Source organism: Vespa velutina, chromosome 2 (genome assembly GCF_912470025.1).
Source record: "Vespa velutina chromosome 2, iVesVel2.1, whole genome shotgun sequence".
NCBI lineage: Eukaryota > Metazoa > Arthropoda > Insecta > Hymenoptera > Vespidae > Vespa > Vespa velutina.
The window spans coordinates 4,849,603-4,863,860 of NC_062189.1; the positions used below are offsets into that span (position 1 = coordinate 4,849,603).

General features: G+C 38.8%; 2 protein-coding genes across 14 annotated transcripts in view; one reads left to right on the plus strand and one right to left on the minus strand.

Annotated features, from left to right (window-relative positions):
• Positions 1-14,258, plus strand: part of LOC124947222 (E3 ubiquitin-protein ligase MYCBP2) — a 173,524-nt gene that overhangs the window by 24,447 nt on the left and 134,819 nt on the right. The window lies entirely within an intron of this gene.
• Positions 1-14,258, minus strand: part of LOC124947229 — an 85,451-nt gene that overhangs the window by 19,980 nt on the left and 51,213 nt on the right. For 3 of the 8 annotated variants that reach the window (XR_007100351.1, XR_007100350.1, XM_047489093.1), the window contains exon 1: positions 4,559-4,885. The exons of the other annotated variants lie outside the window; for them this stretch is intronic. The gene's annotated coding sequence lies outside the window, so the exon portion shown is untranslated. Of the gene's footprint in view, positions 1-4,558; positions 4,886-14,258 lie in introns of those variants that run through there. 8 annotated transcript variants of the gene reach the window in all.

Genomic DNA, 14,258 nt, shown 5'->3' on the forward strand with positions numbered 1-14,258 from the left:
CGTCATCGTCATTGTCGGCGTCAACAAAAGAACAAACACCGACTCCAGCTGCTCGTTAACGAATATTCCGCAATTTTCCATACGAGAAATCTCGTCCGCCCTTTTTTTTTTCTTTTCTCTTTTTCTTTTACTTTTTTTCTTTTTCGACAACCACGACGAGTTCGAAGAATCTCGGAGTGAAACGAATGCTTCTCTCCCTACTTCCCCCCCCCCCTCTCCTTTTTTTTTCTCATTCATTCACGCGTTCTCTACCGAAAACGATAGCGACAGTAGCCACTTTAAATGAATTACAACGAATCGAGTCTGCTTGACGATAATGTAATTAAGCAAGCAGCAGCTTTAAAAAGAAACTTTAAAGAAGCACCTTTCTTTTATTCTCTCGTCTTTGTTATTCGTAATTGCTTCGGCGATAGAAAATGGTGCACTTAACTCCCGTACACACACACATACACACATATACACACACATTCTTTATCCTCGAAAGAAGTCGTTCCTTTCGAATTGGAACAACTTTACGACGACTAACTTGCCCGGCGATCGTTTTTATCTTTCCTCTTTCTTTCTCGACAAAGAAGATTTTTCTTTAACTCAAAGAAACACTCGTAATGACCGTCGAAGAACCGTCTCGTTCTTACGATCCGTCCTCGTCCTCAAGTAGAATACGTTAACCTTCTCGAAAAGGTTAAGAATTATTATGCACGTACCTAGTCGAACTTCGAAATTCGAATACTGTTGACAAAAGATCGCGGCCATTTTTTTTTCATAGAGTTTTAATGTGACCTAGAGAATTGTACTTTCTCTTGATTTTCGAGTTGGGTTGTTCAAGGGCGAGCGGGTGGGGGGGGGAGGGGGAAGGGAGGGAAGATTCTAACGATCTAAACGCGTGGTTGAACTCCACGAGGATAAAAGTGGGTCCCGAGTTAGCTCGAACGAGTAAACGATTAATGGGTTGATCGCTGAGGTATACGATTGCGTATAACAGGTCAGCTTATAAACTTGCTTCGAGCACAAATCTACGATATAAATTCTGGAAATAAAAAAGAAAAAAGAGAAATAAAAAAATAAAAGAAAGAAATAAAATTAAAGAATGAGAGAAAACGCGATAAAATACGCGATGGTATTATACGAAAGAGAATAAAATGAAAGGGAAAAGTTTGGGCAAGCGCTTTTTTTCTTTTTTCTATCTCTTTTTTTTTTTTTTTTTTTTTTTTTTTTTTTTTTTTAAAGTTGCGCAGTAAAATAATTCAATCTTTCGTTCGCGGACGATTAAATATTTCGTGGCTCGTTAATGGATATTCATATATTCGGACGTGGTGTTCCTCTCTCTCTCTCTCTCTCTCTCTCTGCTTCCCGGTTTACCAGACCCCTTTGTTTCTCGATACATGTTGCACCACCCTTCCCCCCAATCGCATCTACGCTTCTGCACGTACGCGAATGATGCGAGACTGAGAGACACGGAAGTAAATCGTTTCCGATTACGTGACTCTTCTTTAAAACGACGACACTACTACGATTTTGCGACAAAAACGGGTTGAGAACCGGCCGTTTCATTTCGAAGTAGACGACTGTTTCCATCCCTCTGTACACTGCACATCTATCCCCTCCTCTACATTCGGTATATAAGTATTCTATTCCTCGAGGATGGCAACAATTTTAAGAAGAACGTTCTTTCGTGCACCAAGATCACGACTTCTAGCTATCTTCTTTTCTTTTATATATATATATATATATATCTTTCTCTCTCTCTCTCTCTTTTTTCTTTTTATTTTTCTCCTTTACAAACTAACTGCGAATCGTATACGTTTTTATTCCTACTTTTCTTATTTCTCCTTGTCTTATCTCGTAACGGGTTATCGTCGCGATTATTCCGAAACGATATAACGTATCTAAGAAAGTATTCGCAGTTTTCTGATAGCGATAAAGACAGCGAATTGAGAAAAAGAAAAAGGTACGAGAAAAAGGTTGGGGGAGAGGAATTTGAAAATGGTGCGAGACAGCTACGTTAAGGGGATTATTAAGATCGAGTATCTCAAAAGGACGGTCGACTGGTCGTTTCGTTCGCGAAACAAGGGATTAATCCAGCAATTCGAATAAATGTTTCATCAGAACGATATATGGTTATCTCAGATTATCCTTTCAAATGGATCAATTTATATACCTTAAATCAACGTAAAAGCTAAAAAATCGATCCAAATATTCTGCCGCGTTTTTCTTTTTGAAAACGAGAAGACGGTTCAAACACATTCGATTTGTTTATTTCTTTTTTCATTTCTCCCCCTCCTGCCCCAACCTCCTCATCCCATCGCGATAAAACGTAACTCCATCGTAACTGAAGTTAGCTCGGCTAACGCTCGATGAAATTCGAAGCTGATGCTATTGGAGTTCTCTTTGTCGCGGAAACGTCCAATTCCGTAACCTACTTCGCGTCGTTTCGTTCTGGTCTTTTACTCTTGGGAAACTAGAAAACGTCGATCAACTATGACAACGCGTTACTGCGATGGAGTTCAAAAACGATTGATCGAGTTTCGACAAGATATCGTAATAAAAAGTTTTACTCAGACCAAATGCAATATTTTTATACGAGCCACGTTCACCGTACTATTCGATACGGACTCGTTTCAAATTTTGTATTTTTCCAAATTCAGTCAGTGGCATATTCCAATATCCAAGTTCACGGCCGTTGCACTTTGTTATATATATATATATATATATGTGTGTGTGTGTGTATGTGTGTGTGTTTTATATATATATATATATATATATATATATATATATATAAAAAGTAACTGACGTTACAGGTTTGACATTATGAGATATTTCCGATGATCGGATCGATTTTGAGAGTCGGCTTTTATGCGTCAGTCAGAAGTAAACGAGTAGGTTGACGCATCTTTGACGCGTGTGTTTATTAACACGCGACGTGTCGTTTCAAGCCACGATCTGACAAACGTTTCTCGATAAAGTCCGTTCGTTCTAGCGACGAAAGCTATCGACTGTATATGTCGTGGCACATCGTGCCTCATCGGAAAACGATCGTATGTTCTGATATGAGCTGGCACATGTCCGACGTTAACGCAGTTGCAGCTGTTGCTAGAACGACGGAGCAGCAGAAGAAGAAGAAGAAGAAGAAGAAGAAGAAGAAGAAGAAGAAGAAGAAGAAGAAGAAGAAGAAGAAGAAGAAGAAAAAGAAACCTAGATCGACAGCTGCGAATTTCGTTCCATTTATGATACACCCTGGCTGGTATGAATTTGTCCAGTGGACGAAATAAACAGAGAGAAAGTATAAAGGTCAAAGATGAAAGGAATAAGAACGGAATATTATAACCGGTGTAAAATAAGAAGAGAAGAATAGTTGAACACGCATCGTGCCACGTGGGAAATCATGCATTACCGCTACACAATTATCAAACTCAGCTGCGTGTGTGTCGACTATGTTACGTTACAATGGTTCGCGCACGCGAATAAAACGCAAACGATTTTCTTAGCGAATAGAACTAGAGAGATACCAAGAGTAGACGAATAAAAAGAAAAAGGAGAGGAAAAGGAGGAGGAGGATGAAGAAGAAGAAGAAGTGAAGAAAGAGTAGGAGGAGAAGGAAATGGAGATGGAGAAGAAGGAGGAGGAGGGTGGAGGATGGGATTTCATTACGCGACGTCGGTGGTCGAGGACAAGATTCCATGGCTCGTTGCTCGTTGCTCGCGTAGAGATCGATTTGTGCGTTGCTCGATCCCGCGAAGGGCACACCCAAGAGAGGGAGACAGAGAGACAGAGAGAGAGAGAGAGAGAGAAAGAGAGAGAGAGAGAGAGAGAAAGAAAGAGAGAAAAGAGAGAGATAGAGAGAGAAAGATCGTTAGCCTATCTCTTCGCGCGCTAGTTTCCTCTTATCTCGTGAACCTTTAAGCTCCGCCGTGTTCTTAATTTGCCTGATGCGTCGGTCTCTAAAAGATCATTGCGTAACGGCTATCGTGAAGAAAATATATCGCATTTCGTGTCACGTATGTTTTGATGTATGTATGTACGTGAGATATTTCGCGAAGAGTAAAGAGGTCGCGTGGTGTATTCCATTCGCACGATTGCGTATGATGACACGTTGAAGTATTAGAAATGATCTTTAGACCAAGGAAGATTTCTATTTCCTCGTAATCTCGTTTTATCTCCCAACGAGATCGTCTCTCGGAATAAACTAAACTTCATCCTTTAGAAATATCATCGGTCACTTTTAGTTTCAACAACGCGAACAAATGGCTCCCTTGATCGTTGCGATTATTTTTTGATTTAATTTCTTTATTCTTTTCTTTTCTCTTTTATTTGTTTTCTTACTATTTTTTTTTTAATTTTTTTTTTTTTTTTTTTTTTTTTTTTTTAAATGTCACACTCACTACCGACACTAATATATTTTAAATACGATTTCGTTTGATACGAGAACATATGTGTCATGGCACGATCATAATGATCAAAGAGTCGTCGTCATTCCCTTTTATTTTCCTTCATTTTATTATTTTCAATTTATTTTATTCGTAAAGATCGATGCATCGCGTTTGTAAAGCACGACGTTTACCTCGATAAAATTCTTCGATGATAAACTCTCGCGACGCGTCATCGGCGACGCGCGGACAGCAACTGGCCGCCTTTCGAATTCGCGGCTGCTTTGCACCTCGGTCGACGGTTATCGCGCGGCACGAGTTCCCCCACCACGCTCGCCGCTCCTTTCCTCCTCACTGGAATCCCCACCATCATCTCCTATACGAACTTCTCTCCCTCGTTCGCTTTTCCGTCTATCCTCCTCATGAGCATCCTCTTCTCGTTTTCTTTCTCTTTCTCTATTTCTTTATTTTTTGTTTTATTTTTCTTTCTTTTTTCTATTTTCGCCTATCTTCCTCTTTTACCATTGTCTGCCATTATCAAAACACCGCGAGATTAAAGATGCATTTAAAGATGAATTTATTTTCGCGGAATCTATAACGAACGCACTACTATACTTTGTTTGTTTCATGTGTATATATATCTATATATATATATATATATATGTACGTAGAAATCTTTTGTTCCATCTTTTGCAAACATTTATTTTTAAATGTTAAAGGAGATAACGACTTCCGTGTATTCGATTCGTCACGTCTTTTTTTTTTTTTTTAATATATATATTCGTAAGATCGAAAGAGAAAAAAAAAGAAATTATATCGAAATGTTTACCATAGAAAAAAAAACAAAAAAAAAAAAAAAACAAAAAAAAACAAAAAAAAAACAAAAAAAAATCGTCCAAGCTTGGGAAATAGTTTTATGTAACTTCGGTTAAACTAACGGACCACAGGTTGACATTACGAGTGTAACGCGTTACACGTGGCTAACTGCTTTTTGACTCTCTCGTGTTAATTAACCGGTGATTAATTATGTCGAGAGGTTTGATAAAAAGCTTTAGCTTGCTGCGTGAAGTTACGGGACGGTGTGTTCATTCAAGGGCTCGCAGAATCGTTTACCGTTACCGTCATTGCAACGTGTTAGTCGTTCTTTTTTTTTTTTTTTTTTTTTTTTTTTTTTAATACATATTTTCTACCATTTTATTTCTTTTTTATTTTTACGGTCAAGAGATGTGCATCGTCCATATTGCGTCGGTCTTAAAAGCTTGTCGTTATTACTTTATAAGATAATAAAGGTGGGTATTAATCAATTTTGGAATTTTTTTTTTTTTTTTTTTTTTTTTTTACTCGTTGTACACGTTTAGTCGAACATCTCTCATCTCGGGGAAAAAGAAGGAGAGAGGCGATTTAATTGTTTTTTTTTTTTTTTTTTTTTTTTTTTTTTTTTTTTTTTTTTCTTTCGGTATATTATCTGCTCTAAAAATCGTGATGAATCTTTATAATTATATACTGTTAACGGAAACGCGTTCTTTTTTTCTTTCTTTCTTTCTTTCTTTTTTTTTTTATTCTTTTTTTTCTTTTTTTTTTCTTTTTTTTTTTTACTTTTTCCATTTTCCTCGTCAGAGGATTTAGGTTATTCACGTATCATGCCTCTCGGATAATCGTATTTACACTATGAGATCTATGTACGGGTGACAATGTATATCACGCGTCGAGATAATCTAGAGTATTTTCTTAGAAATGCACGTTCGTCTCTTGGCCAATAATTATTCCGATAAGAGTAGAAAATAACGAGTACGCCGTCCCTAAGCGATAGTCCCTCAACGTTTCTAATGTATTTTCGAGTTTATTCTTTTTCTCTCGATTTTTATTATTATGTTACTTCATTCTTTATCAATGTACATTCGGTCACGATTAATCCGAATTTCAGGCACGTTTCTAACACACATTTTAAGAATCATCATTTCACTTTTGAGAACTTATCTGTTATTGCACTTCGGTTATCTCAACGAAGTCGATTCTTTTCGAAATTCCATTGCTCGAAAGTTTCTTCTTTTCTTTTCTTTTCTTTTCTTTTCTTTTTTTTTTTTTTTCTTTTTCTTTTCTTTTATCTTAATAATTATTTTAGTTTTCCACGGCGAGCCTTTAAACAACTACAACGTAACCTACTTTCGTTACATTTGTATTTGTGAACTTTATTCCAGGCACGACGAAAGCTCCATCCTTTTTTTATGTGTTTTTTTTTTTTTTTTTTTTTTTTTTTTTTTTTATACGCGTTAGGACGCCTCGACCTCTTAAACTTTCTCGTTAATACGACATTTCTCGCGTTTCTCGTCTGGTAGAATAAAAGTTTTCTCTCTCTTTCTCTCTCTCTCTCTCTCTCTCTCTCTCTCTCTCTCTCTCTCTCTCTCGCTCGCTCGCTCGCGCACGCGTATGCACCTTACCTTTTCTTTCTCAATCCGCCCTTACGTATACACATATACAGGTTTCCATTTGGTGCAGCGTGTCGCGTCGCATAACGTTACGTCGCGTTAAAATCCCGAAAGAAATCTCACGCGAATGATCGCGTACTCGACTTTTCACCTTTAACTTATTGTTAGTCGAGAGATCTTGAGATCGAAGCCTTTGGCATAATATACTCATTCACTCGAGATAAAAAGTTGTGATGATCGATTCGTCGCTATGTCGTGCAGCTCGTTTGTCTGTGAAACGTAAGAAAAAGAAAAAGAAAAAGAAAAAAAAAGAAGAAAAGAAAGAGAAAGAAATAAATAAATGTTAACCAGGAGTAAGGAAGGACAGATTTAAATTTTAATTTTAAACACAAACGAAAAAATTATTATTCGTGACCATTTTTTTTTTTTTTTCCTTTTTTTTTGTTTTTTCCTTTTTTTTTGTTTTTTTTTTTTTTTTGTTTTTTTTGTTTTTTTTTTTTTTTTTTAAGAGAAACTCGTTCAAATTAATCCAAATTCACGTACTCTACTTAAGGTCACAATCCCATAGTACGGATCAACAAGTGTTTCTCCTCGGTCGCGTCAACCTGAAAGAGTCTCAGAAAAAGGCATTTGAGAGTTTTCTCTCTCTCTCTCTCTCTCTCTCTCTCTTTCTCTCTCTCTCTCTCTCTCTCTCTCTCTCTCTTTCTCCCTCCCTCCCTCCCTCTCTCTTCCTCCCACCCTCTCTCTCTCTCTCTCTCCCTCTCTCTCTCTCTCTCCCTTTCTCTTCGCCCTTCGTTGAGAGTTGGCAGTAATTCAAATTTCCACGTCCGAAGACGCAGTTAACGAACGAGAGACTCACTTTTAGAGTGGGCTACTCCGAAATACAAGTCGAGATCTCTGAAAAAATACGCTCTCCTTCGATCGATCGTACCCAAACTCAACCCTTGCCCCTCTTTCTTGTTTTCTTTCTTGTTTTTTTTTGTTTTTTTTTCCTTCTTTTTTCCTTTCCTTTTCTTTTTTCTTTTTTTTTCTTCTTTTTTTTTTTTTTTTTTTTTTTTTTTTTTTTTTGCTTCCTCTTTTGCTCGGCGTTGTTTTTAAATGGGTCGGCCGACAAGCACGTGGAATCTCGTTTCGAGGTTATACGTATCGTATGCCCGCGCAATGCAGGCACCGCGTTCAATTTGGAAAAACTTTCGAGTGCCCTCTCGTCCGCGTATTTTCACTCAGATTCGAACGATCGAGTTAATTAAAAAACGTCAGACAGAGGGAAAGGGCAGCAAAAGGTTGGGGAGTGAGAAAGAGAGAGAGAGAGAGAGAGAGAGTGAGAGGAAAAGACAAAGAGAATGAATTCCATTTTCCGGAATTTCTTCGTCTTTTGTTTCGCTGGTTTTTTTATTTTATATTTTTTTTTCTCTTTTTCCTGTCTTCGTTCTTTCCGGAGGGTACGAACGAAACGAGTGATTTTTCGATGGTTTTGTTAAAAATTCTCTTCTCGTTGTGCTCTATCCTCTTCCTTTTCCTCCTTCTCTCTCTCTCTCTCTCTCTCTCTCTCTCTCTTTCTCTATCATTGTCGATGGTAAAAAGACAAGGACGATGGCGAGAAAGAAAGAAAGAAAGAACGAACAAATGGAAAGAAGAAGGACAGGCGCCAGTGGCGTCACGGCTGCTTTCCATGAGCATTCGACACGGTCGTTCTCGTCGACGAGCCGAGGTCGCTGCATCCAATAATGTCGAGCACGAGACCCCCGTGAAACTCATCGTCTCTTCCTCCGAGTTTCTTCTCCTTCCATGGGATTACGCTCGAAGATCATGGATACCTATTTCCGTTTAAGGACCCTGCCAACGCCTACGTCCTTTATATTTAGAAATTTAGACCTTTCCATTTTGTTCGATAAATCCTTGAAACGTATCATCTAATTTATCAATGTTTTACCTTGAGCTGCGATAAATTTAATCGCGATGACATTCATTATCTATTCGTTGATTTTCTCGTTAGACTTATGAAACTGATCGTAAATGACTGGATCGATTGAATTCGTCAAAAGTCTCAATTTGTTTTGAATAAACAAATAAAATGATCGATGAGGATATGTGAAGGAAAATGGTAAATGGCGAACGTAGGGAGGCTTATCTTTGGCTTGTAAAAATGCACGAAGATCTCGACGTAAACGAAGTTGAATTTTATCGGAATAACTTTCTTCGCGTGTGTCACGTGCATCGGCGTAAATTTCACCTTCGTGTTTCTCTTCGTATCTTCCAAGGGTCCTCGACTACCGAGTTGCTTTAAGAAAGGAAAAAAATGTCGGTGCATCCGCGCACGAAAGCTCCTTGGATTCTGTATGTTCGCCTTGCACGTATACACGTACCACAGTGCATTTTTAAGGGAAAAATATTAGCAATAAATTTCGGCTCCTATTTCTATTCCCTTCCTTTTTCTCCTTTTCGTATCCTCTCTCTCTCTCTCTCTCCTCTTTCTCTCTCTCTCTCTCTCTTTCTCTCCCTTTCTCTCTCTTTCTCTCTCTTTTTCTCAAGACGAGCTACTTTCTCATAATTTTTCGTTTTCTATGAAAGTTAATATTTTCTTTTAACGATGAAATTTGATTTTCAATTTGCCACGTTCAAAACAATAATAGAAAGCAGATATGTAAAAAAGTGTGCATTATTAAAGTCAAGGACCAAATGTGTTTACCAAACGGATATGATTTTTTTAAGCGTTACACTCGACATTCGCTCTCTCTCTTTCTTTCTTTCTTTCTTTCTTTCTTTCTTTTACCTTACTCCGTTATATACATATGTGCCTTTTAAGTGGACCTATAACGGCGCATAATGTAAATCAAACGAGATATCTCGACAACTGCTCGTTCTTTCAGTTCGTAGAAACGAACCGTCGAATTAAGTTCGAACTTTGGAACACGGAGAATCGATTTCCCTTCGAATTCCAACGATTCGTAACTATAGCAAAATATGATTGCGGCAAATTTCGCGAGGGGGTAAAAGAGAAATTGTTGAGAGATTGTTCTTCGAATAATAGGGAGTATGAAAATTATAAGGTTATGATCCTAACAGTCCAAGCGGAGTTTCGATAATTCGATAACGAACGATTTCTTGAGGTAACGACTTATATTATCGTAACCTAAATACAGAACGTGAACTTTTGACATTCGAGCCGGAGAATCGTTATCGATTATATCGCAATAACTCAATGGAAATGTAATCGCTACATGTGAAATTTTCCAATAATACAATGGTCGATTCCTCTTTCGTACCTAAATATATGTACATGTATATATATATATATATATATTTTATCGAGGTCGCATATATTTGTCAGATAAATGTATGAAATAAATAAGAGACGACATTTGGAAGTCTTTTTGCAAATAAGCACTTCTCTCTCTCTCTCTCTCTCTCTCTCTCTCTCTCTCTTTCTCTCTTTCTGTCTAGACTTTAAAATCGTTGACTAGATAGGGACGAAAGAAACGCAAGTTAAATGTATTGCACCTGACGTAGTACTAGCAGTCACGAGTGCACGTATAAATATTTATTCACGATATTAATGCGCACATGACACTCCGCTAACGTCGATCCTCTCGATAGGTGCGTGTGGCATATTTTTCGTAGAAAAATTCTCTTTCGTGTGTTATGTCGTGAGTGGCGTTTCTTTTATTTTTTTTCTTCTTCTCTTTTTTACGACTTCTTCTCTCGCTTTCTCTTTTTCCGTTGTTCATATATATATATATATATATGTATATATATGTATATATATGTATGCAAAACGTTTTATACTAATCATTTGGTTCGACGAAGCCGCAAAGATATTCGAGAAATTCAGCAATTTTCTTTGGTACCTCGAACGAACGTATCATCTCCTTGGGTTCCTGCGAGAATCCTTTTGCCACTTTGCAGAACGGACCACGGCGCAAAATAATACGTACTTTTTGCTACGATCCGATCCGATCCGACCCGACCCGATCCGACGCTGACACAACATTTATCACTGTCGACCGAACGTTCGATCGTGGCTTACCGTCGGGGAAAACTCGACAAGAAACCGAGAATCTTGGAAATAGCGAGGATGAACAGGTGTAGAATACGTATTTACTTTCTACCGTGTGTGTCGACCTAATTTATTTTCTCTCTCTCTCTCTCTCTCTCCTCTCTCTCCTCTCTCTCTCTCTTTTTCAATTTTTTTTCAACGATTTTTTGATCATCGCGTTTAGTTCGTATAACTTATTCGTTAGCATGTCAATTCCTCTTATATTCTTCTTCCACTCTTATTTCAAACATTTTCGACACTTTCACCTTTACGTAATATAATCTATCCACTCATGTTTTTCCATTTTCTTTTTCTTTCTTTTCTTTTTCTTCCGTTTTCTTTTTTTCTTTTTTTTTTTTTTTTTTTTTTTTTTTTTTTCTTCTTCCCATAAAAATAACCAGTAAAGGACCAGTTTAACGGGAATAGTTTAATAATAGTTACGGAAATAGTAAAGATTTACGAGAGCGCAGAAATCAACGGCAAGTAGACGTAGGCGTTTCTGATAATAGAGATCAAACCGCACATTGCGTGCCACTGCCGTCGCTTTCCTCCCACATTTTCTCCTCTCCCTTTTGCATTTTTCGTGCTTATCGGCGCCTCGCGATTAATTACGTTGAATTACTCGTACTACGGCACGGGTAACGACTAAGGGAAACACACGTCCTCGTAAGAATCTTAACGATTTTTATTTCAACGTCAGACACGTTGGAAGAGAGAAAGAGAAAGGGGGAGAGAGAGAGAGAGAGAGAGAGAGAGCGAGTCAACGTTGAAAATCCATTGGTAGAACATTAAGCATTTTAACGAGGAACGCGTGCGTATTGTCGTCGCGAATCGAAAAAGAAAAAGAGAGAAAAAGAGAAAGGGAGTTTTGTGTATAGTATGCGGGATCGATAATTCACATCGCGATAACGAAATTGTATGGCTCTGTATAATATAATAATAGTCGTCATTTTCATCGATACGCCGCCCGTAGTAGTAAATTATTAAAAAAAAATCAACGATTAACTGGTCCGATTTTAAAATAGAATTTGTTTTGCCGATCGATGTTACTAACATATTATGTATACATATGTACGTTCACGTAGCGCTTACATTAACTTTGCCACGATCGTAAAGCTTCACGGTTTATGGGATAAGTAAAGATCATGCTTGGATACTAGATGTTCGAACTAGGAATTTTAATCGTTATGTTTGTTCGCTTTGCAAAGTTTCCATCGACTCTGATAAATGGAAAATATATGGTAATACACCTGTAAGAAGTATTCGCTTGTTCGTCTGTTTTTATCTCTATCGTATTAAGTATATATAAAAGAAATATCGATAGGAAACTATCGACGAAATTTTATAATTTCAAATGCTTCGATCATCCGAGAATGATAGATGTCTTGGTCGCAAATCAGTATAAAAGGAATCAGAGCGCGTAAAGGTGCTGGCAACTTAGTTGGTAGCGTAGCTAGGTGGATAAGTAAGTGCGACTCGAGGTTGGGGTTGGGGTCGGGGCTTGGGATTGAATGTTAGAGAGACGGCAAGCGGCGGCACCGCTTAGGAAGAAGCGAGAATCGGGCTTTCCTTTTATATTAAAGTCGGAACTCTCTTGCGGAATTGAAATACTGGAAGTAGGTACGAGTGAGGTAGGAAGAGCTATCCGAAAGAGAGAACGTGCGCCAGTCATAGAGAGTAAACGGCGAATAGAGGAAAAGAGAAAGAGAAAGAGAGAAAGAGAGAAAGACAGAGAGAGAGAGAGAGAGAGAGAGAGAGAGAGAGAGAGGGAGAGAGAGAAAGAGAAAACGAGAACGACTCTCGTACGGAGTAATTAAAAGTCTGAAACTCCCTAAGTCGCCTCAGACTGCGCGTAATTTGTAAACGCGTTCTTTCCTTTTCCGCGGGAAAAAAGAAAAAAAGAGTAAGCGAGAGAGAGAAAGAGAGAGAGAGAAATAAAGAAAGAGACTCGCTGGCGACACTTATCCGACCCTTCTTTTTCCTCCCTCGCACCTAACGTGTATATCCGTCCTTTTCTGTCTTACAACCCGTATATTTTCTTTTCCACGAATCTCACGACGTTTACTCTCCATTTTTTTTCTTCTTCTATCCTCTTCTTTCTTTTTCTCATTTTTTCTAATTCTTTGCTTCCTTTTTTCTTTTTCTTCTTCTTCTTTTTTTTCTTTCTTTCTCTCTCCTATCAAATCTTTTCGCCCATAAACAAAGAATATGTGTATTCGATCATGATGTAAACCGATCGCGGCGATATCTTCCTTATCGTTAGAAAGATCCGAGCAATTTCTATTTATTATCGTCTCATCGTTTTATGTTTTAATGCGTTGCACTGTGATGAAAGCGAGCTATGGAGCGTGCAACGCGTTTTCCCTGGATTTGTTGCTTTGGTTTTCGATGGAATAAAAGTTTCAGGGATAGTATGGTCGTGAGAGAGCGAGGATAATGGTAGGCCGTTGACGAAGCGGTTTGGGAATAGGAAGAAGCGAAGGATGGCGGAAGGAACGTTTAGGTTGATAGGAATGATGAAACGGCAGGGAGGAAACAGTTGGGGGTTGAAAAACGCAGGATAAACGTAGAGTGGGGAGATCCGGAGCTTTTAAAAAACCGAATATGAGCGAAGTGTCGGGCGATGAAAGGATGGATGCAACGCTTTGAAGCTCGATATCCGTACTATCCCTATGCTATCCATCTCTCTCTCTCTCTCTCTCTCTCTCTCTCTCTCTCTATCTCTCTCTTTCTCTCTCTCTCTCTCTCTTTTTCTCTCAAACTCATGTTCGCTTCACGCTTCTCTTTCCACACTTTCGAGTTAGACGCAATGGCATAGAGAAAGAGAGGAGAGAGAGAAAGAGAAAAAGAGAGAGAAAAAGAGAGAGAGAGAGAGAGAGAGAGAGAGAGGGAGTATAGACTCAAAACTTGCGGCGGCGCATTGAGTTTTTCCTGCCGGCGGCTTTGAGCGGACGTTGATAAAGAGGGAAGGGTAGATGGAGAAGTGGTGAAAAAATATGGGCAAAGCGCGGCAGGCCGATGGTGATGTTCCAGTGTCGGACTTTTCGTGGTCCGTCGCGAGGAACGAGAGAAAGGTACATAAAGAGTGAAATAACTCGAAATATAGAGATACAAAAGAGAAAGAGAGAGAGAGAGAGAGGGAAAGAGAGAGATAGAAGGACATAGTATCTCGTCGGGAAAAAACTCGAAAATTACAGGTGCGATGAACGGTCGATTTCGTCCCTGCCGTTGAGCCCTGGCTAATTAAAGTTTGTTGCTCGCGGCCGTATGCTGAAAGTCGCGCTGAAGCGAAAGCCCGCGTCTCTACCGCGGCGACCTGCGTGTGTACACGCGTGCAAATGAAAAAAGAAAAGGGAGATGAAGGGAAGGGAGCGAAGGAGCGCAAAGCGCAGGAACAAAAATACGCACGAGTGGAAAAGCTCGCTCGGCAAG